This window comes from Lepeophtheirus salmonis, chromosome 1, assembly GCF_016086655.4.
Source record: "Lepeophtheirus salmonis chromosome 1, UVic_Lsal_1.4, whole genome shotgun sequence".
NCBI lineage: Eukaryota > Metazoa > Arthropoda > Copepoda > Siphonostomatoida > Caligidae > Lepeophtheirus > Lepeophtheirus salmonis.
Genome location: NC_052131.2, coordinates 6751408 through 6769245, shown reverse-complemented (window position 1 = coordinate 6769245; position 17838 = coordinate 6751408). Strand labels below are relative to the sequence as shown.

The following is a 17838-nucleotide window of genomic DNA, read 5'->3' as shown; positions in this document are numbered from 1 at the left end:
CATTACCGGCAACTACAGCTCTCAGACGCATCGGAACTACTTTATACTCTGTACAGATGGTCCTCTCCCACAATTTGTCCCATGTGGACACTATGGCGCCCTTCAAGTCATCGACGCTACGGTAAGAAGTCACACTAACCTACACTAACACTAACGGGAAGACCCGGCATTGTTTGGAGTTTTTAGGCGTCGATGTACTTTGCTTTTATAGTATAGGCGTGTAGACATATAATACCCATTCTTTTCTTTTATATATGACGTGCTGAGTTTTTGGTGCACAGCTGTTTTTACGCCCAAGAAATTTACTTAAATCATGATTTTTGAGGAGATAACATCCAAGTATTGAGTAACTATCAGTGAGTATGCATATGAAAAGTTGAGAGTAACATGAATGACTTGTTTCGAGTTATCTTTTATATTTTAAATAAAAAAAAATCTGTTCGTTGACGCCTCCCTGCTAGTATATCATATGTATTAAAGTACTTTGATGAGTATATCATTGCTTACTCATACATAAGAAGAAGAATACACTAATTTGTTCGGTGAAGTATGTAAAAAATCAAATAAGGTTTTCTATATACAAAATTTCTAAACAAGGTAGATAATATGATGAAATGAAATCTTATAAAATAAATAGGTAAATAAAGATGAGTTAGAAATAAGCCAAAAAGTGAGCAAGATTCGATTTATTTTTCGTGGTGTGCAATTACTTAAAAATCATTTCAACAAATCTGAACAAAAAAAAACTTAATTTCTGTCAAAAAATGTGTCAGCTATAACGACCGCATAGATACTTATGAGAATGATTAATTTATTTGTTTGCAAAAAATACAAATTTGATTGTTAATAAGGCATTTATGATCCCTAAAGAATAAGGACAATTTTATGATGCTGATTAAGGTTTTCACTCCCGAGAAACAAATTTTAAAATATCAGAATCCTGGTATTATATAATTTTTAAGTATTGCTCTTAATATTTTAAAAATACTATACATTCTCAATTATCATTTTCTACATTATCCTTTATAGTACACAGGTAGTTTTTTAGAGCCCACAGCTCCTGCTTTTTGGACTTAGAGCTATATTATTCGAAACATTATGTTGTCCCGTTGGGCATAATTTAATACCAATGCCCGCAGTTATCTTTATCATGTTATACAACCCTGTCGTAGACTTTTTTGACTCGTGGGCTAAGAGTTTATTTAGAATGGTTCATCAGCATGTATACATTGAGTGGCGGTTATCTCTATCACGTTATGTGGTTCAACTGATATAATCTGTTGACCTGTGGTTCATTTAGTATTTTCAGAATACCCCTATAACGGGCCTGGATACGGCGGTAAATATATGTATCATGTTTTGGTACATTGCTGATACTTTTTACAAGATGTTCATATTGGATAATTAAGAAGGTATACATTTTGTGGTGGTTTTCTATATCATGATATACCACCACGCATTACATAACGTCCGGGCAATTGGAAAAATGACCAATTTTCCACATTGCCCGTAACACATAATATATTATTGGCAGAGTAAAAACTGTTAAAATCAATTAATTCTTCAATACGTATTTAACGTATAATTTAATGTTGATGGAAGTTTATATAACTGATTTTCCTTCCTACAAGATGTACTTCAGAATAACTTGGATGAATGATATTTTTGTTGGCGAAAGACTCCATCTCACCTCACTTAACGTGAAGCTCTTTGCTTGCAGTATATAGGCGCTTATTAAGATAACGCCCTGTACTAAACGTTCACCATATCAGAGTGTTCTCAAGGAACGAATAACCAAAGAATTGAAAGACTGCGAGTTAGCCAATATATTTAAGGTTTGATTGTCTCTTTGAAGCCGAAGGAAGTGCATTACTATTTTTGCAAAAATAGTTTGATGTTTAATCTAATAGTATGAATTTTATGTTATTTGTTCAATATGTAAGAGATTAATCAAGCACCCAAATGTGTAAAGATAAGTATCCATTAATCTAAAGGGGGCATATGTTGTGTACTGTAGTGGATCTCGCACCTTTTCGTTTAAAAAAAATTAAAAAAACAGCAAAGAGGGCCCAAAATCAGTTGGTGGCCGTCAGTCAAATGAAATGATTGGTTAATAATTAACTGTTTGGAATTGTTCATAACCTAACTAGATCTAATTTGAGTTCAACCACTCAACAACTTTAAGAACACTGATATTGACAAAAAGCACAGGTAAGGACTTGAAAAATTGAGTCCATATTTTTGAAAACTTGTGATTCAACATTATCTCACAATAAAATACGTGACACTCGACTCGGATTCGAAAGTCATTTCAATTTTGTCACAGAATATTAAGTACTCAAATAAAGTAGCTTTTTTTGCAGCTTTGAAAGATACTATATTTTTTTGTATTGAAGGAACCGTACTTGTAAAGTAAGGCTTAAAACGTGGACTTGCAGTATAAGATCACTTCCTACCTATGAAAAAAAAGAATCAGTTTACAACAAAATAAAATGTACGATTTGTGTTAGTAATGTATTCTCCCCGTGTGTTATAATTAAATTTACAATCTGAATTATACATAATTTTCATATAATTTTTTTGGTTATAAGTTATTGAGTTACTATAAATATATCCTTAAAGAAAATACTCTATTGTTAATTTGCTACGACCCCTGATAAAATAAATATTCAGCCTAAAACTGGCATTTTCTCTACTTTACTTCATATTCCTACCTTCCTTTCTTTCTTTTAATTATTTTTTAAAGACAATCTTAGAACTAATTAAAGTACAAATAATAATGAAAATGACAAAAAAACAGCCTTGATTTATTGACTGTTATCTTTGATAAGAAGACAAAAGGAGAAGGGTAAAAATTTGGGGGGGGAGGGAGAGGGAGCTCTCCCTCTTTATTCTTCTTTTTCTTTTTTAGATCATCCCTCAATATGAGCGCCCTCGCAAAAAACATACACGCACGTTTAAAAGGACGAAAGCCCTTTTGGGCTTACATATATATATATAATATTTTTGAAAGCCGGCTATCAACTCCTTCTCTCTCCTTGTTTTTTTCTTCATACCCTAGTAGTATAGTATAGTATATATATTTTATGTATTTGCAAAAATGGCAGTTAGGCGCATCACCGATTTTTATTTTTTGTTTAAAAAATTACAGAGATTTAAAAAAAAAGATACTTTCTAATCGAAACGATGTTTTTCAACTGTTTTTTTAAGCTCCCTTTTGAAGCTGCGTCTTCCATTTGTCAGGGTTGATCATTCAAGCTATTCGTTCTTCTCACTATGACAAAACTCCAGTCTTTTTTATTCATTTCTTTTACACAAACCAAATATAATATTTTTGGGTCTATAACTTAACTTTTCCTAAAAAAACAACAACTATAAGTATAAAGCAAATAAAAGCAAACTTTTTGTTTTTGCTTACTAAAAGGATATATATTTAACAAACACACCCTAAATAACCCCCAGCTAGTATTTAAGCCGAAGCAAAGAAGAAGAAAAAAACTTGAAAAAGTAGAGAAATAGAGAGGAGAAAACATAACTTTCGTTTTACGTCGCGCAGTGAAGGAAGAAACTACTCCGAATTTTTTTAATACTTTTTTTTCAGTCTCCTTACAAAAGTCAGTACGAAACCTTAGTTTCTTTTAATAGTCACCATATTTAGCAAAAGGGAAAATATCATAATATACATATAAACATAAGTGTAGTGTAGACGAATTGATCTCATATTTTGGGTATAAGACTTGATACTCTCGGTACATATTGTCATACTGTTGCAATATAAACTTTAAGTAGTTTGTTCGTGCAGGTGGGTCTGGTATTAGCCCTAAGAGTTTGATTCTTTAAAAACACCTCGGAATAGATATCATGAATCCCAAATTTAAATAGTTACATAAGATTTTTAAGAGGTAAGGATATTTGATTTATTATTAATAATATGAGATATATATCACGCTAACCACCCAAATTTGACAGTTTCTAAAATTTATTCTCTTTCTCTCTCATTTTGAAAGCCAGCAACACACTTACATGAATAGCAAATGGCTGTACAATATATATTAATGCCTTTAAAACACATTTATATAACTTCTTTTTTTTTTTTGGGGGTTAACTTATAATAAAATTAACGAGTTCAATGCAATTTATAACGATTATATATGGAATGAAATTTAAATATAAATCTGTTATTTTAATGTTAACATAAGAGGTTGCAACATTGATTTCTTAAACTAAAGCAATAACTTTTTTTCTCCCCCAAAGGAACCATTTTTAATGCTTTGATATTATATTTGTTATTATTCTAAAAACCATGTCTGAAAATCCGCTTCTTACAAAACAGTAAGGGGGAAAAAAATTATATGGAAAAAATAAACTTTTTTTTCTTCTACTTTTGAACATACATATACATATATTCAAGAAAAAGCTATTATTATTTCATTAGACTTACATAGAGGAATTAAAAACTTATCTATTTGCTGCTTGTACATAGTTGTTCAAAGTACCTCATAATTATATATAATGCTATAAAATAATGGAGAAAGAGGGGGGAGATTTAAAAATGCTAATGATGATTTTATTAATGTTTTAAAGACATTTTAGTAACTCTCTAATTAAAATAATAATTTAATATATACCTTTTTAAAATAAAAATAAGGATTCCCTGATGATAACCTTACCTAAAAAATATTTCTAATCAAACTACAGTCTCAATTAGTAGCAGCATGTCCTTTATTATTTATATATAACCATTTTTTTTTCTTGATGTTGAGTAGAGTCCCCTTTCTTTTTCATATTGCTTTCTCCCCGTGTATATATATATATATATATATTTTAGACACACAAAAAATCATTGCAGATGAAAAAAATAATTATTCATTATTCACTATTCATGTTGTTGGAGAGATCAATGCAAGTCATTAAGACGAAGATGAAAAACATATGTTTGTATTATCATGTAGTGATGTAACGGTTGAAACGGATATATGTAGGTTCTGGGCTTTATGTGGCTCTTGCTTGTTATTATTCCTGGTTCTTAACAGATCATCATCTAAATTTTTACGGTTCATTTACGATATCTATAATGTTCTTGTAGATCCAGTTCTCTTATACTGTTTGCGTAAAAAATACTACTTAATATCTATTACCAGGGACGAGCAGCAAGGTGTAGTGTGCCCGTCTCTATTTAGTCCCTATATGTATAGGTGAGTGAGGCAGTTCTTTGAGGGGCAGCAAAAAATGTTTGTAAATTTTTATCGATCCCTAATTTTTGGAAAATAAATTTGATCCTTTACAAAGGGCTACCTTTGGATAGAGGGTGTTTGAGCTGGTTCTCTGACGTCATCATAAAGACTTCCTTTTCTGTCAAATAAGGAATGAGCACGCCATCTTCAAAGAGAAACATAAACACTTCTCCACCACAACTTAAATACTTAAATCTGTAAGTCTGAAGGAACGGAATCACTCACTAGATTAATTATGAAGTTTTTATATTTTTGGTTGGTTTGAATAAAGTTACCGTTTAGGTGCATGATTATTTCGCAAAGAATAGGTCCTTCTCCATATTTTGAAAAATGTTTCGTGGGCAACCAACTTTTTTATCTATTCAATAGTCCGCTAACCGTTTTGGACCCGCTATCTATGACTTGTCATTAGTTTGTACTAAAAGGAAATGATCTTTACAACAAAAATAAACATTTTTTTATCATTCTATCTGTAGAAAATATTTCAAGAATAAAGTAATATTTATCATATAGATATATATTCATCCAGAAGATAATGATATCTTTAAAAGTCATTGAAAGTAAATAGATCTATCTCTCCTTTATACATTTCATCTGCAAGGATTCTCTATATACATACATACGTCTATTGTGGATTATTTGCTATCAAATTTATTTACTAGTACTCTTATGTTTACTTAGTAAACAAACTAAATTCAAAAAGCGATTATATTTCTGTTTGTATGTGTCTGTGTTTGTTGGGAAGGTTGAAGTTGTCGTTGACAAAAAATAATTGATAAGAGGACATAATATTTTTATTTTTCTCGGTAAAAAAGGAAGTACTAAGTAATAATAATATGTACTTTTCTTTACCAAACTAATAGTGAACAATTATATTTTACTTCAGTTCCTCTTACTAAGTAATATATATATTTATAGTGTAGAATGTCTACAATGTTCTCACGTTACCAACATTTTAGTATGGGCTCTGGTATCAAAATAGATAGGAGTATTTAGGTAAATTTTGTTATTGGTAAAACAAAAATGCCGTAAAGGGCCTTTGCAAGGTTTTTTGTTAGAGTAAGGACTAGCTCTCAAGCTTGATGACATTTCCCCAGGAATTTGTGGGATTATTTCATCGTAAGGTCAATGTTCTTATATGATATATAATCTTCCATGATGGACTGAATGAAGTTTGCACATGACAGTTTGAGAACCAATAGCTTACATTGGACGAGTTATTTAAGTGATAACATCATTAAAATTGTAGTTTACGTGTTGTAATGCTAACAATACCTTCATATTTTGTTTTGAGGTGGGGGCCACCTTAGAAATTTGAGGACCTTTTCCCGTAAAAGTTGGGCCATCCGTCATTGGTAGGTCAATCTTTTAATGACCCTGTGGAGGTGCAAGTACCGGTTTTAATATCAATGTAGTACTTGACCTTTATAAATGTGTCAGTTACCAGGATCCACCTACATTCCGTATCTGTATTTGAAACAGCAAAGAGTACCTACATTAAATTTTTTATTCCTGTCGATAGTTTGCGACAATGTTGAAAATAAAAGCATTATATGAAATGTTATTTGATTATCATCTATGTGTATTATTAATATTACCCAACGATATGTAAATGATGTGGTTTTTGTGGGGAACCCAAAATATTAACTTCGGTAGGTTTTACTGTAATAAATATAAAGGCAATTATGACAGAAAATTAAAGTACAGTTGTACTTCTAATTACGAGTTTAATTTGTTCTACAACTATGTTTGTATCTCGAGTTCAGTTATACGTATAAAATATGTCCTTTGACAAGCAAGATACTTTTTTAGTTGCAATCTGAAAAATCTTTTATATTTTCGGTAGCCATTCTTTAATTCTTGAAGTGAGAATATCTAAACATAAGGTATAATCACAAAGGCGTATGCTCATTAAAGGGTGATAAATTGTAGAATTGAGGATCGACAACGGAGTAATTTCTGCCTATCTCAATACTGCTAGACACGAAATGGAATTTGTATTAATTTACTTCATCTCATAGCTGCTTGCAGATAGTTTAAGTAAAAACCATTAACAGCTTTGCTGCATCCTCCAAAACATCAGTAACATTGACCGATTTACCAAGTTTTTGGTTTTTTTGTTTTTTTTACATACCAGCAGTTTATATAATTTACAACTCTATTTATAATAAACTAGAGCTACCTGAAAGGAGAAGCGGAAGGGTATGTCGTATGTTAGGGGCTTCTTCAGGATTATATGTATATTGGTTTTAGTAATTTGTATGAAAAAAACCATCCAAAAATTTTAAATTTTTGAAAAAAAATTCAAAAATCCATAGCTATTCACCAAAATTTTTAAAAATCTATAGCACTTCACCAAAAATTGAACTCTAAAAAATTTCATAATTCCATAGCTATTCACAAAAAAAATTCAAAAATCTATTGCTGATTACAAATAATTGATTTTTTTAGAAAAGAATTGAAAAATTAAACAAAAAAAATGAAGAATTTAGTTTTTGGAATATTTGTAGGGGGAGGCTACAATTCCTTCAGCCCCCCCTTACTGACACCCCCTAATATTTGATTGTATCTAGAGGTGAAATTAGGCTCATTTCTCAGCTCATATATCCAAGCACTAGTAAGTAAATTCCTTTATACACATGCAAAAGCTATGGAAAAGAACATAACTCTTATTGGGCAGTGATATGATCCACTATGTGAGTTTTGAAGTTTATTATTATTCTAGAGAATGGAAGCGTGAAATATAGAATTTATTACGTATATGAATGAAGAGTTTAAATATGTATCTAAATTTGGACATTCTAGTACTATCAAGTGTCAAATCTAATGATATTTAAAATTGGTTATAAAAAATATGTAATTACTTTTTTCGTTCAATATAATTTCAAATCAAAAACAAAAGGTCATAATTTGCATAATAAATGCTTAATAATAAAAATTTATATTGATATGACCTTCCATCCAAGCTAAAACAGTTATGCTTTCCAAAGAACCTACATTTACACAAAATGAAAGTTTTTACTTCCACGTACTTAAAACATTTTAGTACAAATACATTTTATGTGTATTTTGTATATTTCTTACTATATATATAAAAAATAAGAATAAAAAAGTTTATGACACAAAAATATACAAGGCACATGTATCAAATTATATGAACTATTAAGATATCAAATTATATTATAGGTTTTTGTAGTAACTATACATATATATATATATATACCTATATAATTATTATAGACGGTTCAGATTGTATTTTAATTCTACGTAGAATGAGTCAAATTAAAATGATTGCAGGATTAACACTTCACAGTATACTAACTGGATAAAATACAGGACTTATGAAAATCCTGATTTTCGTTAAACCTCTTGTGAAACAAGATATTAAGTAATTATTCATATACACAAAGTACATTTAACGTCTTTAATTATGGAATAGAAAAATAATAAAAAAATGACATGGGAATGCTGAGAATTTGAAGATTGTTTTGGAGGGGAGAAAATTGGCTGTCATGAAGTTTTATTAGATTAAATACAAGCAGCTATGAGAGGGAATAAGTAAAGCCAAATCTAACTCCGTATCTAGCAGGAAAGACAAACGCAAGAATTACAACTATGCCGATGGTCATTTCTTTATTGAGTCCAACAATTATAAAATCCTGCAAAAAATCTTCGATTTTGTCCCTCTTGAGTTCACACAACAGTGGTTATAATTAGCTTATTGTTAAATGAATTATGATCAAATATTTGAACAATATTTAAAAAATCACTGTTCAGATTGGCATATAGAAAAAAAATCATCTGGAAGTAAAATCTTGAACTTAAAATATCAGTTTTATGTTGAATGTACAAAACACGTTTAGTAGCTAATAAAAAAGTAAACTTTTTTTTAATGGCCAAGGAGATACTTTTTCTTAAATGTGTCTAAAATTTTGTTTATGGAATAACTTATATATACTCGTATATAAATAAATAAAATTTGCTTTGTATTCAACTATGAAGAATTGAGTTTATCCCTTAAAAAATTATCTCTATATAACTTATAATTTTTTTATAATTGCTCCTAGACCCCAATGACATAAGATGATTATTAAAATATATGTACATCTAAATTATAAAATAGAATCCTTCACTAATTGAAGCGTTTTCAGTTTTATGTTGTCTCCCTTGTTAGTTTTGAAAAGCCTACTATGACAAACTGTAAACATATTCCCAAAATAAAACGAGATTATATTGCACCAAAGAGTAACAAAATTCATTTAAAATATTTTATAAGATTATAAAAACGGCCTTGATAAGTAGTACATATGCAGATGGTCAGAATGAGTGAACTTTTTTTATGTTTCAAGTTTGAGTATGTAAAAATGTGCAATAAGGTAATTACATACCGAGTGGTCCATTAAAATCTGAACAATTTGAATTTCAAAAAAACAACTGGATATAATTTATTAATTAACAAGAGAATTCCAAAAAAATTAATATTATAAATAGATGTGTGTCTGGTCTCCCTTAATCATTAATGGAGCTACCCTTAGCGGCAACAATGGCTTCCAGACGGTAGTGGAAGGCCTGGCATCCTCTCAGATGTAATCATCTATCATGGTGTCCTAGTGCTGGATGACAGTGGCTGTTCGGGACTCAGTATTTGGATGACGGAAACTGCAGGCCTTCCCCTCGACATGCACACAAAAGGTGTAGTCGAAGGAGTTGTCATTAGGGCTGTAGAGGTGTCAGAAAAGAGTTTAAAAGAATTCAATATACTCATTCAGAAGGGTCTTGTAACGAAGGAGACAGGATTTTTTCATTGTTGGTGTCAAAAGTGGCCTCTCCACCCTCACAAGGCTCTTTCCACCCACTTTTCGATAGCTCTACAGTCCTAATGTATACTCCTTCGACTATACCTTTTGTGTGCATGATATGATTCAGCTCCTCCGAGTACAGTTTGACCTTTTTGACAAATTCCTTCTTCCTCGCCAACGTTTCAGACTTGCTGATGTTGTAGACAGTGGTCTTGGAGACACCCAACTGCTTGGAGGCGCTAATAGGAATTCGTCAATCACCTTCAAGGGTCATTTTCTCGACTTGTTCATAAGCTAGAGAGGTCAAGTTTGTTTTTTATTCTAATTAATTGTTTATGCTTTAATATATGAATTAATTTCAATCACTCAGTCTATATTAATTATTGACTTAGTAAGTTTTATGATTTCAATGTGTTCCCCCTAGTATATTTATAGTGTACATACACCCCCCATGGATCTGTGTCATTTTTTACTGTTGTTATGGTGCCTAGAGGCACTATATTTTACCGTTGGGACCGATATATCTCTGCTCAATTGCATTCTTCATATAACATTAGTCAACAAAATTGAAACTTTATTTTACTATACTAGTTTGAATTTGAAACTTTTAAAAACTTGCACATTGCAAAATTGCTTTAATCCCTAGATTTATTAAAAAAGCCTAATTAACAAAAGTTTCTGCTTTTAGTGCCAACAGAATACTTTTTTGAATGTTAATTTTTTTTTACCAAATAGTATATAATTAAGTGTACTTGTATCTTGTAATGCCTTAAATATGAGACCAGAGCATAAAATATAGTTGATAAACACATTTTTTCATATTAATAAAATATTTTAATTATTTACTTATCTTTTTTTAATTACTTTTGTAAATATAAAAATGTTTTCTTTGAAAGGTAATACATTTCATTTGTTGTTAAGTGACGAAATATAATTTCAATTATATAAAATAGGTGCATTTGAAAAATAAATAAGTTAGCTATTTAAGATTTCTTGCTTTAAAATTTTTTTAAATATTTATATAACACAATTGAGCTGGAAAGTGTTTCATATTGAAAGTCAGCCACGCAGAAATATCGGGTTATACAGATCATTTTAATGTTTATTGAGAAGAAAGCAAGGTACAAGGATGCTGCATTCTAATTTAAGAACAAAATGTTATTTAGAAACATTTTTCAATGATCAAATATGTGTCCATTGTATTCATAATACATACAGGTATAAATATATCAGATTAGTTAAATCCCTATATAAAACCTACGTATGATGTTATTCTCATATAAGAGTAGATGTCGATATTTTAAATCTATATCCAACAAAAACATGATTTTTAAAGCTTTTAAAGCGTTGTTAATAAAAGATTAATACGTAGGAATTTTATTTGAGTAAAATTTACTACATAACTGTATTATATAAGGATATGTGAGAATCTTATCTATAATGACAAAGTTACAAAATATAAGCTCAAATGTTCTCCTAATTCATGCAGAATTGTTTATTATTTAATGTTTGATAAGAATACAGAGATGGATTTAATGTGTTCTGGCCCACGGACCTCTTTAAAAGGAAATATATTTAAGAAAATGTAAGTGAAGGCTAAAATTGAATATGGATGTATTGGTAATATTTTTTTTTTCAAGTTTAAAACATTTCATAGAAGCAATATAATGTAAAAAAAAAGAAAATATTTTTATTTTCTAACTACCTATTTTGCGTAATTGCTGTTGCAAAATCATACTAATATCTGTTTACACTACTGACAGCTACTTGGCTAAAAAATTTTATGAATGAAATTGCAAATATATAATAATTGGATTATTAACAAGAAAAAATGTTAATTTTAATTATGAGCTTAGAGTATAGCAAACGTATTGCCTTGTCGAATAAGTCTTGAACCCATGTGTATTTTTTATCAAATCACATTTTTAATTTGATAGGTGTTATTCAGAAAAAATCTTTTTACATAAATATTTGTAAGAACAGTTAGTCAGTTACGATTTATAAACAAATACTCAAAAATCTTCGATTTTGATTGATTTAAAAAAACTAACACAAAATTTGTCTCTTTGACAGTGTACACAAAGTCTAATATCAAAATATCAGCAAATTATGACCCCTTACATATTTCATATTACTTTTGATTGATTTAAATAACAAATTGACTACATTACTGGCTTCATTTAGCCTTTTCAAATGCTATTCAAGATTACTTTATTTGTAATTAAATATATTTACATAGTGAAATGAAAAACAATGGTTAACGTAAATACTTGAGCGTCTTTTTTTTCGAATTCAATATACTCTGTACGTTAGACAACCCTAAAATAAACATATTCTTCAAAACAATTAATAAATAGTACACCTGTATTATATCTTACATTTTACTAGGGGCAAATTTTATCAAAATTTATTCCTTAAAATTTTTTGGAAATAATTGAATGACATAGTAAATTCACAAACTATTAAGTTTTATTATTAAATAATGCATCAGAAATTACTCTTCCAGAATATTCTATTTAGAAGCTGCCCGAATGTCTAATGATCTGATTTCTTAATACATTATTATCACCAAATTTTTTGAATGACGTAACTTAGTAGACAACGTACTCTGGATAAATTATTCTGTTGAACTCAATGTGTGTAGATTCAATTCGCTGTCTATCCTAGAGAAAGAAATGTATATTGACTATACGACAATTCTTAATTCAGATGGAGTAATTGAAATACCATAATATTTAATATGTTCAACTCTCTCCAACCAATTTAAGAAAAAAAAATCTTTTGTAATTCTGATATATATTTAACATTCTATTCTTATAAAATAGAGATAAAAATATATTTGTTTGTTTTTATATTCTAAGGCTTGTCATAATGCTTTGTTTGAGGGGAGATTTGATAACTATTCATACTTAATTAGTCGAAAAAAATGAAAAAATAATAATTTACAAGTTTTGTCGAAGGATAATTGATTAATTTCGAATTCTCTTTTTTTCTTGGAAATAAAAGTGCGGCCCTTTTTTTACCTACAGTAGACCTTACGTACCTACGTTTTTTTTAACCTTAATTAATTGACATTTTTTTGATAATGTTTTATTGTTTTTAAATACTCTATTTTTAAATTAGTATAATTTCTTTTATAAATTATCAAAAAAAGGCTTCGAAATATTAAAATTCCATATCCACCGATCAAATAAAAAAATTAGAATATAATTAGCATCTCTAACGATATATATAAGTATATAGAAACTAAGCAACTAACATAATTTTACTTCAAATCACCCCGGTATATATACCACATAACATTGAAATATAAAATGTGCCTAGAAACTATAGGTATATGTATCAATATTCATATATAGTTAGTGTAAGTATATTTATATCTTTTTAATATCTGCAATGACTATGAATAATATAAATTTATAGGATTTAAAAATGTAAAAGAGTATATTTAATGATAACATGGAAACAAGAGGGATACTTTCGTTAAAGATTAAACTATTATATATTTATATATGACAAAGGATTTTTATTCCTGAGAAATGTCCAATTTTTATAAATAATTTAATTTTATTTAGTACACTCGGATAAAATATTGAGTGAACATAAGTCTTTCCATTAGGACCACTCTTAGCATTTGCAGGGCTTGTGGCAATACATGGTCGGAGTGCATTTATTTTGTTCAATGGAAATTAAAAAAAACAAAAAAACATCTCACTTTTGTCCAAAAAAACTAAAACTTCTTTTTTGTATATATATTTAAAATTCTACTCTATGCGGACCCAATAAAAAAAAGTTTTGTATTGGGCCCGAAAAAATCAGTCTATGATTTGAAAATGATTATATTTTGCTCCATTTTTTGGAAATATCGGTCCAAATCAGACTATAAAAATATCATATGACCGAATCAAAAAAATATTCGGTCTTGGAGCAAGTTTTTACTCTAATGTACAACTTTATATGGACAAATCTAAAAAATTAACCATAAATTTAACATTTCCTTAACTTTTTTCACCGTATTAATATGTAAATATTCAAAAATATCGTTTTGAACAATTTCAGCTTCACACTTTCTGAAAATTGGCCCTCTTTAAACGTAGTATTGATATATGGACTTACTTTAGCATATCGAATAAGTTTTATTTTATTTATGACTCATTGCCGGTTCAAATACCTATTTATTGTAATAATAGAAAGTTGGGCTAGTTGGCACACTTTTAACGTTTTGGCATATTACAAAAGCACGTTGTAGTTATATTCAGAAAGAAGTTATTTCTGGAAGTTCAAAGCAATATGCAAATTTTTAATATACTTTATGGTAATGTGACTAAAATATCAATATTGATAATAACAATAGCTTGAATTTTGGTGGAGCTACGGGCAATGAGCTATGACTCATTTCCCTTTGGAACCTTCCCAATTGTCGGTATCGTTTGTCATTGAGTCTTTGATGGAGAATCGACAAAGTAAAACTACTCCATGAAAATTGACCTCATTTTTTTACCAACAAGGACTATTGATAGAGGCAAATTAGTGCAGTCGTGATTATTTATAAATAATAGTATTTATCAGTTTAAATTACTCACAAATTATTATAAATTTAAAGGGTTTAAGAATTTTAGAAAATACTTATATTTTAACTCTGAGATTGTAAATTCAGAAAATGTGTCACAACTCTGGATTAGATGTTGTAAATGCAGCATTAATAGGCTGTTATTCTATGAAAATATGGAAGTAAAGCTGTTAAAAAATTGCTAGAAATTGAAGAACGCTAACTTGCGTCTCATGCGATATACTAGCTCTGTTCTTCCTTAATTTAGCTATTGTCAAAAATTTCCACCAGTGTTATTTGTAGTTTTGATTCTTTCACATTAGTTAAAGTTTAATTAGAATCAAAAAACCCTATACGTAAAATACCAATTTCATTCTAAAAGTATATATATATGTTGTAATTAGGTTAAGTTTTTGTTAATGTAAATAAAAGGAGAATTAGGGTAAGAATGGACTCTCAGAGTGAAGAAAACCAATTCTTGAATTTATATCCATCAAGATTAATAACAAAAGTAAAAAAAAAAATATCCCCACTACTTGATTTAAAATTAATTCGCTGATTTAATTGCAACTGATAGGATTTGAACATTGATGTGTCTCAAGATTGGTTAATAATTTTTCCCTGGTTCCTTTTTAATCATAAAAATAAATACAATCAAACACTTTACAAACACGGTGGGAATTACGTTGATTGTAACATACATGACCTTATATTCAAATTTGTCAAAAGTATAATCTGAAACGAGTGCAACACTTGTAATAATTGCAGCTGAGCTGTGTCAGGCTATTTTGTTATGCTTAAATTCTTGGATAGGTAACATCTAAGTATAAAATGTCACCACGAGTGTGGTGTTCATAAATGGAAAAAAGTAAGATTCAGGATTTTTTTAAAGTGTAAGTTTATCACAGAGTAGAAATGCACAAAATATGCATATGCTCATGAATGATGGAAATTCACATTTTTATTGTTGCAACTTGAAAAGTGTTATTTTTTTCAAAAGTTTTTTAACATTTTTCTTTGATTCTTGTTAAATTATTTGGCTTAATAAACCATCGACATTCTTATTCGTGTTTATTTCTTAATTGTATAGCTAATTTGCCATGACAGCTAAGCTGTTATCAAACTCAACATTCTTCAAATTGTCAAGGTTACTACATTAATTTCTGTTTCTTTTTGTTAACATACAACTTTTCTTCTGTTTATGAAATATAAAAAAATAAAATATGGTTTCATTTTTTAATCACTTTATTTGCGATTTACTCTACGGAAGTGGAATATATTTTATACTAAATAAATCAGTGTTTCTATTTATCACCTCTGGAATCAGGATGTTCCCTCTCCCAGCCTCCCCCTATAATAAATTTAAATAAAATATCATTTCAATGGTAGTAAAAACATGTGCCTACATTATGTAGAATGTTAAAATACCAAGATATAAGTGGATTGTCTCGTATATTTAAGAGAAAAAACCAAATAAAGTTGTTTTAAGGCATGAAAGTGATAATAGAAATTTATAATGTAAACACAATTCAACTATTAAAGAGAACTTTTCTTTTGTAATAATTTGATCAGTACTATATTTTTTTATTGAGTTACCATAGGATCACTAAAACAAAGTCTTTGATTATTTCCTTATCACCCTCGCTCTGGTCACAGCTGCTTGTGACTCACCCATTGAAACGTTATGACAGCTATACTGCTCTCCTCTAAAACATTCTTCAAATTGTCAGGGTTGCCATGTTGATTTTTTTTTTTTTTTAATTTGCCCAAAATACACTCCATTTTCATCACTACCGGTATATCACATAGAAAGTATGAAAATTTAAAGAATGGTTAGAGAAGAGCAATGTGGCCATCATGACGTTTCATTTGCAAATTATTATTAGACTAGCTACAAGTAGTTATTTAAGGAAGTAAATGAACAGAAATCTCACTCCGTATCTAGCAAAGGTATAAGCAGAAATTACCCCCATGTAGATCCTCAATTCTACTCTTAGTCCCTCTTACACTCTCTAAAGATGCACATCCCTGAGTATATTTGTTTTGTATTAGTTTTGACGTACTTTATATTGTACAAACATTATTCAAAGTGCATTCACAAAAAAAGTTTGTCAAAATAAGTTTTTGATAATATTAATATTTGACAAATAGTTTTTATCAGTCACAGAGTCAACATTTTACCTTATAAATCATAAACTTCAAAAGATAGCTCCATTGATACATTTGAAGAATATACTATTGTTGAAAACATATATGCGAGTATATATGCAATACTTTAATCATATGATACAAGGTTGGTGTTAAAAATTTTCTTTCTCATACTAGATATTTCTTTTCAATGATTCTACTAGTATTTCATTTTTATGATTTTAATAAAAAATTACTTTTTAATTAGAAAATTTAATTACAAATAAAAGACCTGTCGCGTCAGAAATATTTTTGATGGTAATATTGATTAAATTTCGGTTTTTTTAAATAATGTTTTTTATAAATAATCTCTTTCTTTTTTTTAAAGATCAATCCTTTTTAATTAATTGTAAATTACATTAAATTAATTTTTATAAAGTAATGTATATTTCTATTAAAAAAGCTTTCTTATAAAATAACGTGAATTTTATTCTTTTCTCAAAATACAGTCTTTTTTTGTTTAATATTTGAGTATTTACAGAGATAATCCAATTTTTTTGAATGTCATTCAATTATTCTGACTCAAATAATCGATGGGAGAGAGGCAAACTGTGTAACTCACACTTACGTGGCACCAGTCCTGATCTCATATTCAAATACGCATTTTATTAATAATCAAGGTCACATTGAAATGAAAATGGGACAAGGATTACTACTGTCAATTTTAATTCTTATTCTGTACAAGGAAATAGATATCAATTCAATAAACTTTTTAAAGAAAATGTTTCTATGATGCATGTTTGGATAGGCTTAATGTCACATCCAATTACTTATCCATTGATACATCTTAATGTCCATAAGCAAAATACAATGTTTGATGTCATACCGATTTTGTAAAATATTTTTACTTAAATTAGATTTTCCAATATATATGACTTACTGACAAAAAAATAAATATATATCTGATATTTACAGCTACATATTATTTATCAAATTTTATAAGAATGTATAAACCTTATATATATTTTTTTAAATGCAACTTATATACAAAAACTTTTTATTTATTTCTGCAATGATCAAGTTCATCATTGGACTAACATTCTCAGAGAGTAACTGGAAAAAAAAATCA

General features: G+C 28.8%; 1 protein-coding gene across 4 annotated transcripts in view; it reads left to right on the top strand.

Moving 5' to 3' along the window:
* Window positions 1-3540: 3540 nt before the first annotated feature.
* Window positions 3541-17838, top strand: part of LOC121115573 (glutamate-gated chloride channel) — a 263024-nt gene continuing 248726 nt past the window's right edge. For 2 of the 4 annotated variants that reach the window (XM_040709661.2, XM_040709659.2), the window contains exon 1: window positions 3541-3902. The gene's annotated coding sequence lies outside the window, so the exon portion shown is untranslated. The remainder of the gene's footprint in view (window positions 3903-17838) is intronic. The other 2 variants (XM_071887606.1, XM_071887602.1) reach the window with 1 other exon arrangement.